This window comes from Oncorhynchus tshawytscha, linkage group LG03 (genome assembly GCF_018296145.1).
Source record: "Oncorhynchus tshawytscha isolate Ot180627B linkage group LG03, Otsh_v2.0, whole genome shotgun sequence".
NCBI classification, from domain to species: domain Eukaryota; kingdom Metazoa; phylum Chordata; class Actinopteri; order Salmoniformes; family Salmonidae; genus Oncorhynchus; species Oncorhynchus tshawytscha.
The window spans coordinates 29,651,483-29,664,476 of record NC_056431.1 but is presented as its reverse complement, the minus strand read 5'-3'; the positions used below and the strand labels follow the sequence as shown (position 1 = coordinate 29,664,476).

The following is a 12,994-nucleotide window of genomic DNA, read 5'->3' as shown; positions in this document are numbered from 1 at the left end:
ACCTGCTCACTCAGCTCCTGAAACTGATCCCAATTTAGTTTGTAATAAATGACAATTACAACAACACTGAATGAACACTTTTATTTTAACTTAATATAATACATACATTAAATCAGTTTAGTCTCAAATAAATAATGAAACATGTTCAATTTGGTTTAAATAATGCAAAAACACAGTGTTGGAGAAGAAAGTAAACGTTCCTTGCTCAGAACATAAGAACATATGAAGCAGGTGGTTCCTTTTAACATGAGTCTTCCATATTCCCAGTTAAGAAGTACTAGGTTGTGGTTATTATAGTAATTATTGGACTATTTCTTTCTATACCATTTGTATTTCATATACCTTTGACTATTGGTTGTTCTTATAGGCACTTTAGTATTGCCAGCCTAATCTCAGGAGTTGATAGGCTTGAAGTTATCAACAGCGCTGTGCTTCAAGCATTGTTAAGAGCTGCTGTTTGAATGAATGCTTATGTGCCTGCTGCTGCCTACCCCTGCTCAGTCAGACTGCTCTATCAAATATCAAATCATAGACTTAATTATAATATAATAAACACAGAAATACGAGCCTTTGGTCGTTAATATGGTCAAAAAACGTTTATTCTTTCAGTGAAATACGGAACCGTTACGTATTTTATCAAACGGGTGGCAACCCTAAGTCTAAATATTACTGTTACATTGCACGACCTTCAATGTTATGTCATAATTATGTAAAATTCTGGCAAATTAATTACTGTCTTTGTTAGAAATAAATGGCCTTTCAACAGTTCGCAACGAGTCAGGCGGCCCAAACTGCTACATATACCCTGACTCTGCTTGCACTGAACGCAAGAGAAGTGACACAATTTCCCTAGTTAATATTGCCTGCTAACATGAATTTATTTTAACTACCTAAGCAGGTTTAAAAATATATACTTGTGTATTGATTTTAAGAAATGCATTGATGTTTATGGTTAGGTACATTATTGCAACGATTGTGCTTTTTTCGCGAATGCGCTTTTGTTAAATCAACACATGTTTGGCAAAGTTGAAGTAGGCTGTGATTCGATGATAAATTAACAGGCACCACATTGATTATATGCAACACCGAAAAAGCTAGTTAACCTAGTAATATCATCAACCATGTGTAGTTAACTAGTGATTATGTGAAGATTGATAGTTTTTTTATAAGACAAGTTTAATGCTAGCTAGCAACTTACCTTGGCTCCTTGCATCCACAAGGTCCTTTTGATGCTGTACTCGCGTAACAGGTGGTCAGCCTGCCACGCAGTCTCCTCGTGGATTGCAATGAAATCGGCCATAATCGGCACCCAAAAAGGACGATTACCATCTGTTATGAAAACTTCAAATCGGCCCTAATTAATCGGCCATGCCGATTAATCGCTCGTTCTCTAGTCTAGATGCTCCCTGGACCTGGACCACCCTCACTGCCTCAGCATATGACACCCCACTCTCCACTCTCACTTGTTGCACCTCCACTGCCTGCTTCATAGCCTCACACCTCACTATATGCCACACTATGAGCACCCCCACAGCTGCAGCACTTTGGTTGTCCACCATTCCCACACTTCCCATACTCATGCTCCCCTCCACATCTGGCAAACTTTTCTTTCTCTTTACATGCCCAAACCGCTGGCAGTTATACCATCTTAAAGGCTTTGGTACATAAGCCCCAACATAATAACTCATATATCCTATGGTTATTTGGCAGTACCCTGTTCTTGACGTGTAACAAAATAGACGGGCTGTCTCCCCTAATTCCACCCCTTGTTGCTTGCAATCTTTGAACACCCACTAGAACGCCTCATCTCAAATTGTCCCTTACCTCGTTAGTGCTGACACTCACAGGCACTCCTGCTATCACCCCTTTAATCCACTGCTTCCCTGCTTGATCATTCCAGCTGCTCGACATCACCGTACACTTCTCTATTTGCTTCACTCAGAGCTTTTTCCCTCTGGGCCATGTCCAGAACACCAACAAGTTCCCATATCTTAACACTTTATCATTGACAACTTCCCCAATCAACTCTTTTATCACAGCCGTCAGCCTTATCGGACTAATCACCCAAACTCCCCCTTCCTCCCTAAACTTCAGAATCCCTTTATGCTCCTCCTCAACTCCATGCTCCCCTCACGTCTGATCTTGCCCTTCCTCTGCACTTTCTACCTCCGAACTGCCGCTAGCGTTGGAAACTGTTGTTCTCCTCAAACTTCCTTTTTTGCCTCCTCTCTGCCTCCATAGACCTCTCAATTCCCCTTCAAACCCCTACTCCCTTTCTCTCCCGCTTTATTTTTGTACCACTATGCTCCATACTTGCTTCACTTTCTTCTCTATCAGTAGTTCTCCTACCATCTCTGACCCAGTCACAACACAGCTGTGCCCAGTCCAAACAGTCAACCAGCGTGACCTCACCTCCCCACCCCAACTATGTCACTCCACCGGAGTGTGAGGCCATTCACGGATTCCCTATGAAACTATTCCTCTTATCTAGCTCTGTGTTTCGACCTACTGTTCTGGAGTGTGTGTTCATCACACTTCGTAGAAATATTGCCTACAAACTAAACCTACAAAAAAAACTCACCACTATTTGACTACTTGTCCCTATCTGATCCTACACCAGGCTGGCAGCCTGGAAGGATAGTACACTATCACTCAACCTCTTCTCCACCCAACCTGACACTACATATGGATTCGCCAAAAGGCAGGGATCTATCCTCTCAGAAAATATTGCCGTCTCTCAGTAACTGCTCATAGTGTGGAACTGAGAAAAATTGCTTTTATTTGCCTTGGTTCACAATAACTTTATGCAGTTACTGCTAATATGACCCCCATTTTCTCCAGAACACAATACAATAGAGGCAAAGGGAAAATTAACATTAATTCACACACTACAAAATATAAAATATATACACTCCCGCTCCTTCAAAAACTAAAATACCCTGCTCAAGCTCTGGGGTCTGAGAGGGTGGGACCACACCAGACAGTACTCCATGTAGTTCTTCAAATGTAAAATCATTCATATTCCAAATCATAATTAACAACCCAACTATTTATCCAACCAAAATTTAGAATGACATTCCTCAGTAATTCAAATTGGTCTTATCACTCAAAGTAAAAACCTCAATTTAACACACATCAATATTAGCAGATTTCACATTCATTCAGGATAATTATCTCATAATTCTACCATGAACTTTTTTAATCATGATTATAATACAGATCAGTATCTCAATGCATTCATAATCTAAATTACTATAATTTTACATGGTGTAGACCTCTACAATCAACCTGATACCACAAAAGTATAAAACAATTTTATTGGCACAGTTGACCAACCCCCCCTCTCAGGCACTGATTCTTATGGCGTTCTTTTCGTTCTTCTTCAGATAGCTTTACAGTTCAAAGTGGATGGCCCATGACAATGTTCCAATTTCAATGTCTCATCTTTACCACTCATGTCTTGTCCATTCGTCAACCAATATACCAGTACCATAAGAAAAGGTTAGAACAGATCTCTCTCCATGATCACTCCATGTGGACTGAGAGAAGCATGAAAGAAAAGCAGTTAACAGCTTAGATCTGATACTGTACACCGATTTCTGGCTTGGTTCCTTTCTCTCGGTAGAAGTGGTTTGGAAGGGCCTTATTCAACGCCTTTGTCACTCTTCTTCAGTCAGTTAGAGGGGGTTTTGAGGTACACATGCTATTCGGTCCAATTATCTCTTCCATACCGTCTGATGTCACTTTTCATGATCACCTCGAAAGAACAGATCAGAACAACAGTTTAGTTCAGTTCATTAACTACATGACAAAGTATTACTTTTACCAATTATTCTTAATACACATATCTAAACATATTTCAAAGAGAATATCAACACATTCTATTGAAACTATTCTTTCAAATTGGCTTATACTCCCCATCTCACTGTCAACTCCATCGTAGAGCCAAGGATCAAGAAGTTAGACCTATACCCCTTGGGAATAGAACAAAACAAACACAACAATACAATACAATACACTCCTTCACATATCACTCAAGGTGTATAAACTTCAATTCAAAACCTCAAAAAACTGAATCGTCCCCCATGTTTTACACATATATCTCCATGAGAGTAATGTAAAAAACAAAACTACTACTGGATTTAAAAAATATATATATTTCAAATAAACTAATCAAACGAAAATCACTAAACTGAAAAAACTCCACAAAGAAAAAGTATTAAACCCATATGGTCATAGGAAAATAGACTTAAAGCAGCATACCCTCAGTTAAAAGCAATGCCCTCTCACATTACACATTGGTCCAAATTACAAATATGGCTAAGAACTATAAACTCAAACATATTTATCAATTACACAAATTATCTTGAAAGCAGTATTACAAACGAACATAAATTCATTATCCAAACGGCTTTCCAATGCGGGTGATCAAGCCACAACGGAAGGTCATCATAGAGGTCATAGGTCATACAAACCCCTTCAAAGAAGTGTGTTTTACTATATTAGACAAATTGCAAACAATAGTCAAATAGTTCCTACATGTTGTATCCCAGGTTCCCAGAACATTCCTTTATCAAAAGAATTAACGTGTTTAATTAAAACTCCAACTCCATGAAACTCCATAAAATTGCATGTGCGTGTGTGCCCCTTTAAGATACCTTTCCACTAAAACAAATGGAAAACTCACCAAACCCAAAGGAAAAAATAAAAAACAAATCAAACATAGTATTTTAAAAACACCAACAAATGGTCATAACAAATCTTTTATGTGTGTGTATTTTTCAAACCTTAAGGTAAAAACAAAAACTTCCAGGCCCCTTTCAATTTGGTCGTTTATGGCCTCAATCTCACTCACTCTCCCCAAGATTATAGTCCCAGGAAACATTTCAAAGAGAGACAATGAAACACCCAGTAATTGATTATACACACATACAATTTATCATAATTTCAAAATAATTCACTGAATCCATGTAAAACGTAAGAAAATCTTAGGTACTCACACAGAACTTTAAGGATCCCCCACACAGGATTGGTCAGATGTTCACACAGAACTGGTCAGACGTTCACACAGAACATCAGAACATACTTGAAAGGTACTCACACAGAGTCAACCTACCCCGCTCACACAGAACGGTCCGACAAATATTACCTAGTGATCCCATAACAAAACTCACACAGAGTAACCCAGGGCATACCTGGCTAGCAAATGTATAATAATTGGAATTCACCACCTCTGAGGGTCACTTAGACAATCACACAGACACACAGAATGAGGTCCTTCTTCCAATAGGGCTTCACCAAGTACCATGTTTCACACAGAAACACACAGTCTCCTGGCCCCTCACCCCCACAGACTGCACCAATCCCCACTGTGATCAATTCAGTGTCAGGACAGCTCTTGGTCACTCGCAACCGGACAGTGGCAGAGTATCTTTGAGTCCACAAACTCTCAGATTACTCTCCTCTGACTCGGGCCCTCCTCACACCTCCGAGGTGCCCTCCTTACAAAGGAATTCACACTCAGAGTATACGCAACCGAGGCATATTTTAAAAAGTTGACTTCAATCTGTGTGGTTCGCTTACCTTTTTCTTTAAAAAAACTCTGTTCGGGATGTGGTATCCACTCGGCTCGCTTCCTCTCAGATCAAAGGTTGGTCCATCTGCTTTGTTCCCGAAGTGTGGTTTCCCTAAGATCTCACGTTTGAGGGATCCCTCGTGCACGATTTATTTACCTAGATCCTCAGGAATGGTCACCAAGTGAAGATTCACATCCCATCCTCTGCGCCAAATGTCGTGGAAATTTCCTGTATTACCAAATCATGAGAGAGCAAACCACACACAAGTCAGAGTTATCATAAAGTCCATCTTTAATTAGATGAGCTTCACCATAGCCCTGTGACTCTCAGATCAATTCAGCGTCCATAAATGAATTCTCCGAGAGTGCTTACAAAACAGTCCTTAGTATCATTTATAGCCAAGACACACCCATCAAAACTCACATGACGAATAACAGATCTTAGGAACATTACACAAAGAACCTTTTACCAGAAAAAAAGTGTATCCCATAATTCATAGCATTAGCTATAAATTATCGTTCAGTTTGGTCTCCTAAACCGAAGCTCTTATCTCATTCTTGGTACAACTTAGTACCAAGACATTACCTCATCCAATGATATATATCAAATGTCAATTTCTAGATACTCCCATTAACTTCTTGGATATAGGGGGCGCTCTTTTAATTTATGGATAAAAAAACGTTCCCGTTTCAAACAAGCTATTTTGTCACGAAAAGATGCTCGACTATGCATATAATTGACAGCTTTGGAAAGAAAACACTCTGACGTTTCCAAAACTGCAAAGATATTGTCTGTGAGTGCCACAGAACTAATGCTACAGGCGAAACCAAGATGAAATTTCATACAGGAAGTGCCCCAGATTTTGAATGCGCTGTGTTCCAATGTCTCCTTATATGGCTGTGTATGGGTCACGAATGAGCTTAGACTTTCTGTCGTTTCCCCAAGGTGTCGACAGCATTGTGACGTATTTGTAGGCAAATCATTGGAAGATTGACCTTAAGAGACTACATCTACCAGGTGGCCGCTTGGTGTCCTCCGTTGCAATTATTGCGTAATCTCCAGCTGCGTGTATTTTTCGTTTGCTTCGAGGAGAAACACAGCTGCCACGAATGATTTATCATCGAATAGATATGTGAAAAACACCTTGAGGATTGATCCTAAACAACGTTTGCCATGTTTCTGTCGATATTATGGAGTTAATTTGGTAAAAAGTTCGGCATTGTAGAGACTGCATTTTCAGATTTTTTTCTTAGCCAAACGTGATGAACAAAACTGAGCGATTTCTCCAACACAAATAATCTTTTTGGAAAAAATGAACATTTGCTATCTAACTGAGAGTCTCCTCATTGAAAACATCCGAAGTTCTTCAAAGGTAAATGATTTTATTTGAATGCTTTTCTTGTTTTTGTGAAAATGTTGCCTGCTGAATGCTAGGCTTAATGCTATGCTAGCTATCAATACTCTTACACAAATGCTTGTGTAGCTATGGTTGAAAAGCATATTTTGAAAATCTGAGATGACAGTGTTGTTAACAAAAAGCTAAGCTTGTGAGTGAATATATTTCTTTCATTTCATTTGCGATTTTCATGAATAGTTAACGTTGCGTTATGGTAATGAGCTTGAGGCTATAATTACGCTCCCGGATACGGGATTGCTCGACGCTAGAGGTTAAAATACAACCCCTCCTGGACGAGCTTTCAGAGAGGAGTGACTGGCACACAAACATTGTGTAGCCAACCTAACTGGTTCCCCATTAATCACACCATCCCTTCACATGGTTTAGGAATAGTTACAGACACATTCACAGATAAGACTAACCCGACCTCTCCCCTCTCTGGGCCCAAGTAACTTTCCCACATAAGCATGCTTATGAAAATTAACCTCTCTGCGCACGGAACCCACTAGCGGGCTGAAATTCCACAACATACGGTGCTCGCTACATAAATAGTCATATTAAACATTCATGAAAATACAAGTGTCTCACATGTATCGAAAGCCTAGAATCTTGCTAATCCAACTGCGTTGTCAGATTTAAAAAAGGATTTACTGCGAAAGAATACAATGCGATTATCTGAGCATAGATCCCCATAAAAATAAATAAAAATTTAACCAGCACAGGGGTAACATAATCACAAACTGCATTAAAATAAATTGTTTACCTTTGACGATCTTTGTCTGTTTGCAATTCCAATGCTCATTGTTACACAATGAATGATCTTTTGTTTGATATAAAATCAGTTTTTATAGCCTAACATGAAACATTTTGTGAACCGCTTGTGTAGTGAATTCCGTCTCATTCCATTTTCGACGACACATTCCAGGTAAATCACCCACACAGAACGTGACTTTTCCAGTCATGTTTGGTTTCACTGCAATCAACTGGTTTGTTTGTAACACAATCAAACCTGATGGGCCATTTCGTGGGACGTATTGACTGAAAGAAACCGATTTGAAGACAACAAGTAATGACATCATGGTGCACCAATGATTTGCCCGCTGTTTCGTTGATTGACTGTCTTTTAAGCCAATGACCAGTGATCGTCTTGAAATCTAGCTGGGTAGATAGCCAATGAGCTGAGCTAAACGGCAATACGCCATGTTTATGTGTTGCAAGACCAACCCATGTAGTAAGCTCCAGCGTAAAGAGAGTCATGCGCTATAGGTTATTAACTAGGTTATTAACTTCAGATAAAATGATTATAGATTTTTGTTATTATATAAGATATGCTTTCCATGCATTTTAAATTACACTGAAACAGTAAATGACTCCGCCAAGGCAAAAGACACAAAGTTCAAGATGTATATTATCACATTTTCAATGTACCACATCAAAAGAAATGAAAATAATAAACCCCAATGATTTTTCACAGCCGATGTCCAAATTACTGGCAAGCTTGTTTAAACCCGTTGGTGCGCGTTGGAGCGCGTTGGAGCTCCAAAAAAATGATGACACACATAAAGTCCTGAAGCACCCCACCATTGTGGTTACTCACTACTCGTAGATATTTCCTCAGCGAAGTATAGCAGTTCTGTGCAGGTGTTCTCACAAGATCCACAGCAAGCACAGCTATCAATGCAGACAGTACTTAGCAGCAACAGATATCCCATGGAAACATGAACTCGTTAATCTTCCACAAGCAATTCTCTACAGGTCTCACACGATGCTATTCTAACCTCGAGCTATCAAATCCCTCCACGATGAGATGGTAGCTTCAGTCTCTACTAAGACTTTCTTAACAAAAATAATCATACTCTCTTATAAAATCAAATCAGTATTTCCCTTCAAAACTCGATAGGTATGGGTTTTGTTCGATTTTTATCTTCTTCTTTCATAGTTTTTCTTCACCAACACTGATAATGTCTCTCCATCTCTCTTTCAATGTCTCTTCCTCTTTTTTCAACGTCTCTTTCTCCCCGGCCTCCTGTTAACCAGGTCAACTATCCCATTGGCCTCAGTTTAACAAGCTACCTTATTGGTCAAAACTTCAACTTAAAAGTAAACCAACCTATTCACTTGTACATTCAATAAATATTTCTTCAAAAGAAATACATTAATGACATTACAATTCAGGAGCAATTTGATCACCTTTTAAACCTAATACCAATTAATTATAACAAATAAACTCTAGACTTGGTTTTAACAAGAGTATTACATAACCAATGCAATAAGTGATACAAAGTCCACCTTTTTAACATGTGACATTTCAGGATCCTGTTGGCAAGGAACATTTACTGGTGTCTCTAATCCAACTAACATGATTTCTTCAACGTTAGTCTGTTCTTCCACTCTTCTCACTGCCTCTGAACAGGAGACACTGGACAGCTCTTACATGCTGTCTAGACTGGGCACACGCAAGCGTCCACATGTTGATTTTGTACATCCACACCAGAAGCAATCCAGACACGCAGGTTGAAATATTGAAACGAACTCTGAACCAACTATATTCAATTGGGGACAGGTCAAAAAACACATGAAACATTTGTGGACATTTAGCTAGCTAGCTTGCAGTTGCTCGCTAATTTCTCCTGGGATATAAACATTGGGTTGTTATTTTACCTGAAATGCAAAAGGTCCTTATTTTCTGGATCTTTGTAGAATTTTGACCTCTTTTGAGTCACACAAAATCATGTGTTATCTACTCCGACATTTAATCCACAGATAAAAGGGGAAACTAATCGTTTCTAGTAATCTCTCCTCCTTCAGTACTAGTCTTCTTCTGTGGACTTTATGTCAGTTGGCAAGCAACTTCAATGTGCATTACCACCACCAACTGGGCTAGAGTGTGGACCTCAGTTCATCTTTCAATCACCCATGTGGGTATACACTCCTAAAAACCAATGAGGAGATTGGCGGGACTTGCAGTTCTATTTTGGTGCCTGGTTACGCAGGCACTCATTGACGCACACGAGCAGTTTAGATGAAATGATTGAATAAAATGTATGTGTACATTTATTTTGCAACGTGAGCGGTGTGGTCCTCTCGCCACCTCTGTCTCTTTCACTCTAACGGGGCACTTCAGGAATTTGGGCACATGTTCGCCACCACAATTGCAGTATTTTGCTTCAACTGGCATACGATACTCCTCCCGTTTACATACACTTGACTCATGTCCAAATATTTAACATTTATCACACTGCATGGGTTTTTGACATATCCCAAATAAATGTGCAAAGGGAGAGACTCTTTTTCAAAAAACAATAGAATGGATGAAGTGGGCTTTCCTCACTCCATCCACCAACCACTGCATCTACTTCTTCAGTTACATCCTTTGCACTCACTTCTAGCGTCACTCCAGAGATAACCCGCTTGATAGGAGCACTGCATCGCAGATCCACACACAATACATTACAATCCAAAATCTTTTTCAGGTGCAAAGCAATACACCTTCTGCTCCTCGGACACACACACACACACAAAAATAAGCCCACTACTTGTTATACTCACTGACGGAACCTCATCCAACGCATCTGCAATTTTCATTGAGATGTCGAATGGATCTCCCAGGTAACTCCATCAGTCCAAAACCTTCACTCCAACTTAAAACGAGTCAGAAATAGGTTTGTATTTACTAGATTCCAAGACCACTTTATTTCTCATACTGTATTTCCATTTTTGTTCAAAACTGTAATCTATTCCTTCTCACTCTCACTCATGGGAATGCGTTAAAGTCAGATAACTAGGAAAGCAGTTAGCAAAAGCATAACTACTATACACTGAGTGTACCACGATTCATCAGACCAGGCAATGTTTTTCCAATTCTCCAGTGTTTTCTTTCCTTAGCCCACTGCAACCGCAGATTCTTGTTTTTTACTGAAAAAAGTGTAACTCTGTAACTCCATTCGTGTCAAGGTACGTCAAGTTGTGCATTCTTTTATAGGTCTTCGGGCACCAATGTTGTACTGGCCTGTCAGTTGACTAACTGTAGCCAGTCTGTTTCTCTGCACAATTCGTGTCAGCCTCCTTTGTCCTCTTTCATCGGTGACCCATTTTTTTTACCACTGGTCGGCCTGCTGTTTGCTGGACGTCCTTTGGGTGGTGGACCATTCTGGATACACACTGGAAACTGTTGAGTGTGAAAAATCCAGCGGCGTTGCAGTTCTTGACACACTCAAACAGGAGCACTTGGCAACTATTACCATACCCCATTCAAAAACACTTAAATGTTTTGTCTTGCCCATTCACCCTCTGAATGGCACACATACACAATCCATGTCTCAATTGTCTCAAGGTTTAAAATCATTCTTTAACCTGTCTCCTCCCCTTCATCTACACGGATTGAATGATAAGGGATCATAGCTTTCACCTGGATTCACTGTTTTGTATGCTCAGTGTACTATCCATTTTATGTATACTGCAAGTTATAAAGAAGGCATTCTAAGATGTGCAACATTCAAGTAAACACACCTTCCACCTTGAGCCAGGTGTTGAAAATCAACAGCCTATTGACTGATGATCAGAGATGAATATGTAAAGGAATCCCTACAAAGGCAAAACGCAGTAACGAATTTGATAAAAAATCTTTGATATGTTGTAATACCCAGGTATATTATCAGATTCATGTGGTATTTAGTTTCCTGACACAAGAACAAGCCAGTTGATCCAAAAATATCATATCATGTAATTGCTGTCTGTCTAGACAGAAAAATACTTTGAAGTCTGATTTTGCTGTAAAGAAAATGATGTAGTTTCTGCATTTTCCCTTTGTAGAGCGGGGCCGGGCCTACTAGAAAATATTTTCTATGGTCAAAGTGTGTAATAGTTATATCATTTGACTGGAGCACTGGGTGTGGGGAGTCAGATATATATGTTTTTTACCATTCATTCCCTTGTGTGAAGTTCGTGTTAAATGTGTGTTTACACTTTTAAGAGCGCATGGGAGTTTGCCTTTGAACTCTGTGTTGACAGAGAAACCTATCAGATAAAGAGATCACATAAATCTCTGATTTGCGCATATGAAAAAAGTGGCAATATTTTCTACCAGGAAGAAGATGAATCAGCAGCGCGCTTCGGCTGCACCTTTTTCAAATCAAATCAAATTTTATTGGTCACATACACGTGCTTAGCATATGTTATTGCGGGTGTAGCAAAATGCTTGTGCTTCTAGCTCCGACAGTGCAGTAATATCTAAGAAGTGATATCTAACAGTTTCACAACATATACCCAAAATACACGGTTTATATATGAGATGAGTAATGCTAGATACTGAACATTATTAAAGTGGCTAGTAATCAATTTCTAAAAGTGGCCAGTGATTCCTAATCTATGACTATAGGCAGCCGCCCCTAATGTGCTAGTGAGGGCTGTTTAACAGTCTGATGGCCTTGAGATAGAAGCTGTTTTTCAGTCTCTCTGTCCCAGCTTTGATGTACTGACCTCACCTTCTGGATGATAGCGGGGTGAACAGGCAGTGGCTCCAAGTGTTTGATGTCCTTGATGATCTTTTTGGCCTTCCTATGGCATCAGGTGCTGCAGGTGTTCAGGAGGGTGGGAAGTTTGCCCCATTAATACGTTGGGCAGACCGCACCACCCTCTTGAGAGCTTTGCGGTTGTGGGCGGTGCAGTTGCCGTAACAGGCGGTGACACAGCCTGACAGGATGCTCTCAATTGTGCATCTGTAAATGTTTCTGAGGGTTTTAGGTGTTAAGCCAAATTTCTTTAGCCTCCTGAGGTTGAAGAGGTGTTATTTTCATGGCACCACACCGCAGCGACCGTGCAAATAGTAGGCCCGGAATGAAGCCAGGCTAGTAGTAATTTAATGATGCTTTGGACATATTTCGGTCTCTGGGTCACACAGAGACACGCTGTTATCGATGGGCTCATTGGGGGGAGGTTTGGGTGGATAAGCCACAGAGTTATTCTAGGTTCATGTAGTCTGACACATCCGAGTTTCTCCCTAAGGAGAAAATGGTTTTACAGG

The 12,994-nt window shown here is 39.9% G+C and overlaps 1 long non-coding RNA gene across 2 annotated transcripts; it reads right to left on the bottom strand.

Moving 5' to 3' along the window:
* Positions 1-2,759: 2,759 nt before the first annotated feature.
* LOC112234094 lies at positions 2,760-11,024 on the bottom strand. Of its 2 annotated transcripts, XR_002950849.2 has the most exons (3): positions 10,522-11,012; positions 5,584-5,804; positions 2,760-3,974 (listed from the first exon to the last, which is right to left on the bottom strand). It is a non-coding gene; the product is annotated as an uncharacterized LOC112234094 (long non-coding RNA). The 2 variants fall into 2 exon arrangements; XR_006081843.1 differs by having other exon boundaries at positions 2,760-5,804; positions 10,522-11,024.
* Positions 11,025-12,994: the final 1,970 nt, after the last annotated feature.